Source organism: Fistularia commersonii, chromosome 18 (assembly GCF_037954325.1).
Source record: "Fistularia commersonii isolate RoL2024-O1a breed Wild chromosome 18, RoL_Fcom_v1.0, whole genome shotgun sequence".
In the NCBI taxonomy this organism is placed as follows: Eukaryota; Metazoa; Chordata; class Actinopteri; order Syngnathiformes; family Fistulariidae; genus Fistularia; species Fistularia commersonii.
In genome coordinates this window covers 12023121-12031764 of record NC_141301.1, presented here as the reverse complement: position 1 = coordinate 12031764, position 8644 = coordinate 12023121, and positions in this window count along the sequence as shown.

Genomic DNA, 8644 nt, shown 5'->3' with positions numbered 1-8644 from the left:
AAATATGTAGATAATTAAGCTGAACTTCAACATTTTGTGACTACTGTCTATAATCTTGTTAATTAGAAAATAAGTAAATAAATAAATATAAAATAAAAAAATTGATGGACCTCTTCGGAAAGATGATGTCAAGTTTATTATTGGTAGTAATATCAATGCTGTTAAAGTAGTTTGTTTTTCTAGCTCTTGTTGTTCTTGTGTCATGAATAACTTTTTTCATTTCATCAAACAACTTGATTTGGTTCTCAGTTAGAAACTGATTTGTTGGTGACACTGAATTATCCCTTGCCGCTTTGATAACTATTGTCACCAAAAAATAATTTTATTCAGTAATCATCATATATACCTTACTAATTTCACTTTGTTGCTCAAACAAAGAACAAAAATACTAAATATACCAAATAATTGTATCTTCTGTTGTCCGTACAGGGTTGATAATATACAGTATGTCCGTATAATATAGTGACACCTCTTTCCCTGATGGAAAGATGTGAAAATAATTTTCAAGAGGCAGAATCCATGAAAAGCAGCTGGGCATGACTCCATCTCCCCATCCACCCTGAAGCACTGCTGACCAGCTGTCTCCGGGGTTTACTGACATATTTAACACCTCATTGGAGAGACATGCCATGCACCAGCCTGCTTCAAGGCCTCCGCCATTATCCCCATCCCAAACAAACAGGAACTCCGTGACTACAGACCTGTTGCACTGAACTCTGTGGTGATGAAGTCATATCAGCTCTTTGTGTTGTCCCACCTCAAATCCATCAGACGCCCCTCCTGGACCCCCCGCCTACAGAGCCGACAGGTCCGTAGACGGCGCAGTAAATCTGGCCCTCCACTACATCCTACAGCACCTGGACGCAGCAGGGAGCTACGCTAGGATCCCGTTTGTAGATTTTACGGGACAACCTCTCCCAGCTGAATGCACCAGACTCCAGGTGGATCACACACTTGTTAAACTGGGAAAACACGTCTCTGACTCCAGGACCATCAGCACGGGATCCCCCCCCAGGACTGTGTTCTTTGAGAGATCGACCCAGCCTCACCCTCCTCCGTCATCCTGACGGACTCCCCCAGCTGGCACCATGGAGTCCTGCCTCTTCTTGGGAAAAAATCATCTCCCAGGACCTCAAGTGGGAGCTGAACATCAGCTCCCTCACAAACAAAGCACAGCAGAGGATGTTCTTCCTAAGGCAGTTAAAGAAGTTTAACTTGCCATGATGGTGCGGTTCTACGCCTCCATCATCAAGTCCATCTTCACCTCCTCCATCCCAATCTGGTGCGCCAACGCCACCGCCAGAGACAAGGGCAGACTGCATCCACTCTGCAGAGAGGGTGACTGGTGTAATCGACCCTCTCTACAGGAACTGTACACCCCCCAGGACCCGCAGGGACTGGTGTAATCGACCCTCTCTACAGGAACTGTACACCCCGAGGACCCGCAGGCAAGATCCTGGGCGACTCCTCACCGCTCCCCTCTGGCAGGAGGTTGCGGTCCATCGGGACCAAAACTACACACCACAAAAACGGTTTCTTCCCATCGGCAGCCTGCCTCATAAATAATGACCCGGCCCCCCACTGACACTTTCCCAACCCCTCGAATGCACAGACCTTGCAGCGCTTTGCACAACCAACCATGATTTGCCTGATCTCACTTTTTTAATTTTCACTTATTTAATGCCTGTTACATGTTGTCTGTTTAGCACCGTCAACCAAAGCAAATTCCTTGTAGTTGCAAAATTACTTGGTGAATAAAGCGATTCTGATTCTGATTCCAACAAGTGATTCAACATCAAATTAAATCTTTCATATATAAGTGTCACCTGATTCTCACTTTGCATTTGACATTATGTACGGCATATATTAATCCCAATTTCCAATATTAGCCGCAATAAAACAAATGCAATTTCATCTCGCTCCACAAATTTGGTCGGTAGCCTTCGGGGGAAAAAAACACAACTGGCACAACTTTTGATGTTTTTTTTGTTGACAGGGTTGAAAAATATTTCCAAGGTTAATAACAGCACATAACAGAAAAGGGACAATTGTTACAAAAGATCTGCTATTGAAAAGAGGAAAAAACACAACTGGCGAGCGCACACACACACACACACTAACTTCACAGAACACCCATCAACCCGAGTCTGCTTTCGGGGTGGTCGTTTTCGACACGGGCAAAACTACCTTGTGAGGGACCAGAATTCCCGCAGGCGGTGGGTCTAATTTGTTCACAAAGCGCAGTCTGATTCACTTCCACGAATACGGGGGAGACAACCCTTCCGTTATGAGGTTCACGCTGGAGCAGAAAGTCCACTGATGTCTATTTATGCAGGGAATGCTTTCTCTTCAATCACAACGGAAGAATGAATGAACGAGATGACTAGCACTTCTGAGCAGGATGCCCGTTTGATTCTAAATGCAGCGGGGGCTTTTCTGTGGTTTCACACTCCAAAGAAAAGAAAACATCAAGTCTATTAGTCTCATACTCGCTGACAGGGAGAGCAGGAGTTCCAATTCTATCTGCATCTCATTTTCATGTAATTGATAACCTCGCTGTGCTGCATTATGACACTGATGACATATGGTCTCCAGGTAAGGATGAAAAGAAACGAGGCCTGAAACCCGTGATGCGATGAGTATCCTTCCGGTGCTGCGGTATGTAATCCATCCTCCTAAATGATAAAAGTGGAGATTAAGGGGGGAAGACACATTGCTGTAAATTTATGTATGTATCATTTGAGAGATTAAAGAGAAGCGTTTGTCAACGAAACGCATTTCAGATTCTTCAAAAACTATTTTTCGGAGCCTGAACCAACAATCAGATACAGAATGAGGTGCAGTCTTGTCTCACATGCAGTCTTGTCTCAATGGAAAACACTCATCTACAAAGAGACATCCCCTCCTTTAACATTAGATAGCCGGAGTTATTATTACACTCTTGCTATCTTTTTTTTCCAAGATACAGGAATCCAGCATTTGGTGCACATTTACACACGGGGAGCGTCAATATCACAACGGTTACCATTACAAAAATATGGCTCAATCTTTGCATGTAAGATTGGATCTTTTTCTTTCGGCTTTTCACTTCAGGGGTCACTACAGTGAATCAACCTTCTGCATCTAACCATATTCTCTGTATAGTCTTCTCAAAGTATCCCTAACACTTTTCTCCACCCATTTCAACCTGCTTGAACCTGTTTCTTTACCTCTTTTCCACACTGTCCGTTACTCTGGACTATTGACCATCAGCACTTGAAATCTTCCAATTTCTTGAACTCAACTCCCTGTTGCCCAGGTTCTTCTCATCAAACAAGTGTATTCTGTCTTGCTGCGACTAACCTTCATTCCTCTCCCTTCCATAGCATACCTCCACCCCTTAAGATTTTCCTCAACCTGTTCCCTGCTCTAACTACAGATCATAATATTGTCTGTAAACATCATGGTCTATGGATATTCCTGTCTCACCTCATCTGGCGGCCTGTCCATCAACATTGCAAACAAGAAGGGGCTCAAAGCTGGTCCCTGATGGAGTCCCACCTCCACCTTGAACTTCTCTTGTTACATCAACAGCATACCTCACCAGTATCTCACAGCGAGCATACATGTCCCGCACTAACATACTTGATATACCAGACTTCCTCATACAATACCAGAATTCTTCTCTCTGCACCCTGTCGTATGCTTTTTCTAGGTTTTCTAGTGCAGTGCAGCTCCCTCTGACCTTCTCTGTACTTCTCTATTTGCATTCTCAAAGCAAACAAGAAAAAAAGAAGAAATTCCTTTATGATCACATACAGTTATACATAGAGCACAACATCAGGAAAATTTAACCACTGTAACAATGAGCAGAAAGCAGGGGTTCAGGTTCTTGCTCAGCAACACTTCAACAGGCTAGGAGGAACCCGAAATCTAATGTTCAATTCCAAGGATGACCGCTCTACCTCCTGCGCCACGCCGCCCTCTGACATTGATGAAAAGACAGGACACAGTATGGAGGTTGCAGAGATGAAGATGCTGGGGTTCTCTTTGGGGGTGACAAGGATGGATAGGATCAGGAATGAGTCCATCAGAGGGACAGCACATGTTAGATGTTTTGGAGAGAAGGTCAGAGAAGCCAGACTGAGATGGTTCGGTCATTTACAGATGAGGGATAGCTAATCTATTGGTAGAGGGATGCTGTAAGACTGGATATATCCCTGTTATTTTGAGCCGCTAGAAATGCACATGCACAAGATGGTCCCTGTTTTGTGCTGACACTTGTGAAAGTAGGGGCAAGCTGATACCCATTGAAGTGAGTTGATACTTGCACAGCTGGTAAGTTTATTTCCCATCTGTCTGCATCCACAGCAAATGATGTGAGGCATTTATTTACTGTCATTTCCAACTCTTTGGTCTATGACCAAATCTTTCTCTTATATATATATATGGGTAAGTTTAAGAGTTCTACATGCGTAAATGCAGAGGCCTATGGTCGGGCTGTATGATGGAATATGTCGGATGCACGCAAATCAAAAGCAGAAAAACAAGGCAAAATGAAAAAAAAAAAACATGTCGGTCATCAAGACCTGCAGTGTATGGGTTCCACAAAGGAGGTACAGCCATCTTGATAAAAACTTTGGATTTCAGCAAACACAATACTTAATTGTCCATCCGTGGGATTGCAGCTGCATTGATTGTTCAGCCTGATACATCACTGTAAGATACGACCAGTGGGAAAACGTCTGACATCAACTCAAAGTATATATTCTTTTACCTTCACCTTCGCCCTCCAGGGGTCGCCTCGTCCATCTAACTAACCATCCATCCATCCATCCATCCATCCATCCATCCATCCATACACCCTGGACTTGATCGCCAGTAAGTCGCAGAGTCACATATGCCCCTCGTTCCATAGTCTTAAACATAATTTTGGATTAGCATCCACTAATTTTGGATTAGCATCCACTCACTCTTTGTCCAAAATGTCCCTAGCTTAATCTGTCAAAACTCTGCTCCTGTTGCTGCTGAAGCACAAGGATGCCATCAGAGAGGGACCGTCCCAGAAGTAATGGGCGTAGAGCTGCAGCTCAAAGACTGCAAGACCAGAACTGACCGAAGTTGATTATGCAACAGTGACCCTTCAGCCTTTACAGACGACTCACTTCTGCATCCAGTTTCACTCCCTGCCGGGAAATCATCTTTGATCTCTCCACTGAGTGGCCAATTACAAACTATCCCCGTTTTCAATAAGAGTGAGCGACCCGAATGTTTTCCGCATCAGATGATTCTTCCATCCTCTACAACTAAAGTCAGACATGATAGAGATCGAAATTCTCAAACTTGTTAAAATGCAAGTGGAGTGGGGAAGCAGTCTTTTGATCCTTGGGTGCCGGTCAGTATGCCTGCGATGGTGAAAAAATGTATATCAACCTTCACAACAAAGGGAGCAAAAAACAAAGAACGCTTGTTTATTTCGGGTTCTCCGGCCATCTTTGGAGTTGACAGGTGACTGACGGTGAAAATCACCACTGGAATTTTCCAAGACATAGATATCTGCGGAGTCATCCGATAAAATCTCCTGGCCATGAACCCTGCAGTCTTTTCCTTGATGCAATGGGGACTGAATCAGAGATCAATGATATTCTTCAATCTGAAGCTGTGAGATGACAACGGCCACCTGCCGAAGAAAGAAAAAAAAAAAGAAGGAAAAAAAAAACCCTCATATCGATGTTTTAAGAGGAGCTAGTCATGACCAATGACAAAACCCAATGAGTCGTTTCGATCAAATCCTAATGAACCATCATTTCCTCCAAAAGTGACGAGGGAGAAAGATCACCTGAAACCAAGGAAGTAATGACTTTTCTCATAAATTCAATATACAGTGGACTGAAATTCTTCTTACTTCCTTTAGACAACAAGGTTGTCTGGGCTATATTTTCTCATCCTTGTGTTTCCAATGGCAACAGTGATACCCACAATACAGGACTGTCTAGAATATTGTGATAAAGTTTTTTATCTTCTGTAATGCAATTAAAAAAAACAAAAATGACTTTTTCATGATATTCTAATAATTTGAGATTGAATTTTTGAGTTTTCTTAAGATGTAAGCCATAATCAACAATATTAAAATAATAAAAGGCTTGCAATATTTCAGTGGATTTGTAATGAATCCAGAATGTATGACATTTTTGTTTTCGTAATTCCATTACAGAAGAACTTTATCACAATATTCTAATTTTCTGAGACAGTCCTGTAGCTATTCAAATTTTAAACCACAACCTGATGACGCAATTTGCACAACATATGTTTTGTGTTTTTCTAGTTTTACAAGTATCGACCAAATGTTGCGACCAATCATTTGAAAATTTCGTACCAAATCGCTGAGCACAGAACATTTCTGCATTTGCTGCGACTGTATCTCTATCTCTGAGCGGAACCTACAGTAATGTAACAATACATCTGATGTGATCCCAGATATGATGGAAAATACAAATACATCATCCTCAGTGACTCCTTCCCCGACAAATTAGAAATATATTCATTTATACAGTACATGTCTCCTCCCACAAATCACTCGCAGCAGTGGCCTTGAAATCTCGGACCCCCCGCCCAAAAGGCCAGCTGCAGCATAACTGGGGGCAGTCCACCCCGGAGATACATCAGATGTTCCTCGTCCTCATCTGACACGTAAACATACCAGCCGTTCTCATTCAAACAACCCACGATGGCGCGCACGGTTTCATGCTTTTTTTCAAATGTGTTGCATGCTCATATTGAGGGCAACTGGCAGAGCTGTATATGCACCCTAATGGCATCAAGCTGCTCTGAAATAGAAACATATATTACAAAACAAAAAAATCTATATTTTTCATTATTTTGTCACCATGGGTTCATCTCACGCGATTCAAGGTAGGTTTGTATGAATATAGTCAAGAGGCATATTTCAACACTGTATACGGACATGGTTGATATAATGTCTCTGCTGTGTTTTTGTCAGTGTTGCTTGATAAGACGATTGAAGTGAGAAGAGTCTGCTAAATAGCGAGCTCTGCTGTAAAACAGTGAAGAGCAGCCAGAGAAAAGAAGTTGAAAAGAACGGATGCCCTTTTTCAGCTCACTAAATATGACTTTAGTGCTGCCTGAATAGCATAAAGATACGTTTAAAAAACTTGACTAAATGAAAAGCAAATAAATGACCCATCTATTGTTGGAGGCAATGATAATGAAAAAATGCACACAAAAAAATATAAAAAAATTTTTTTTAAAAATGCCGCAAGTCAAGTAAAATCATATTTGTTCCTGTTACAGTTTTTTTTTTTTTTTTTTGCAAGAATTATAACAGAAGCCTGAATGCCTCATCATGTGTTGAACCAGTGTGTTTACACTCTGCTTATTCAATGCATCAATTTCAGAAGTGACCTGAAATTCCAGACACATAAGAACTCTGACCAGACTGACGGACTGCTAAATCTAAATATCACCCCCCCCTCTGCACGCTTAAACCCAGGATCAGGTTTAACTAAGCAGTCGCAGCGTGTAAAAAGACTCATGAATCCACTTATGGCAGTCATGCGAGTGTGCAGGTTTTTATTGAGAAGTCAGCTTAGAATTTGAAGACCGAAGGAATGACGGACTCCAAATAGTATCATCGTCAGTGACGGGGTTACTGGCCTATTCAGCATGAGTCATCTCCATGGTGCCCAAGCGTGCCTTCGTTTCAAATTCGTTCCTCTAAAAAATCATCAGTCACAGATATGCAGATCTGATTAGCTGTGGATAATCAACTTGCGACATATCTATATATATACTTTGTAAATGGGACCTGTTGTTAACACATATTTCTGTTAAGCATCTGAGGAAGGGCCTCCGTTTGCTCGAAATGTCATGCGAGAATAACTTTTCTGTACTATATGTAAAATAAATTATCTTTATTTTTGAAGCACTTTTGGTGTGCAGATATTTTTCAAACCTTTATTCAACTGGGCCTGTTGTGAAAATATTTTATGTAACTCTGTTACTGTACTAGTCTGTGTGAAACTATGCTCATTATCTTAACCATGTCTATGGTGTAGAAAATATCCTGTCCACAGTGGAAAATGACTAAGCGTGTGAAACTCACATGGAGAGAACCGATAAGTCCAAATCCTAGCATGTACTCGGCTTTGACGAACAAGATGTACGTCGCTTCATCATCCATCCGTCTTCCAAACAACACCTCCTAAAGGACGTCGAATCCGACTCTTTGTATAAAAACCCCACCCTGCCTTGTGTTTTTTGTACTCTACTTCAGACTACTACTCTGTGCTCTGCATGACTTGTACTTTTTGGGGTCTCGAAATAAACATCCAAAGACCATTCTGAGTATTCTTTGTGATTCATTGCTATTCTGAAAGGAGTCTGAAACCAAGTTGAATCGGAGATTGCAAGTAACTGGAGCAAGAGTTAACCCTTTCCATAGTCATTGTCGTATTTCATCCTGATTAAATAGGAAACCCCTGCTTGCAACACTGCGGTTCAGGAAAATGGACTCTATTTTCCCAGCTGTCTAATTGCTGAGGACACACGTAACCTGTCATCTCTGGGAGAAAGTCTGCTTGTTTTCCGTCTGACAAAATAAGTGATGCAGGTTATTCATTTGGCCGCGGTGTAATTATTACCGAGC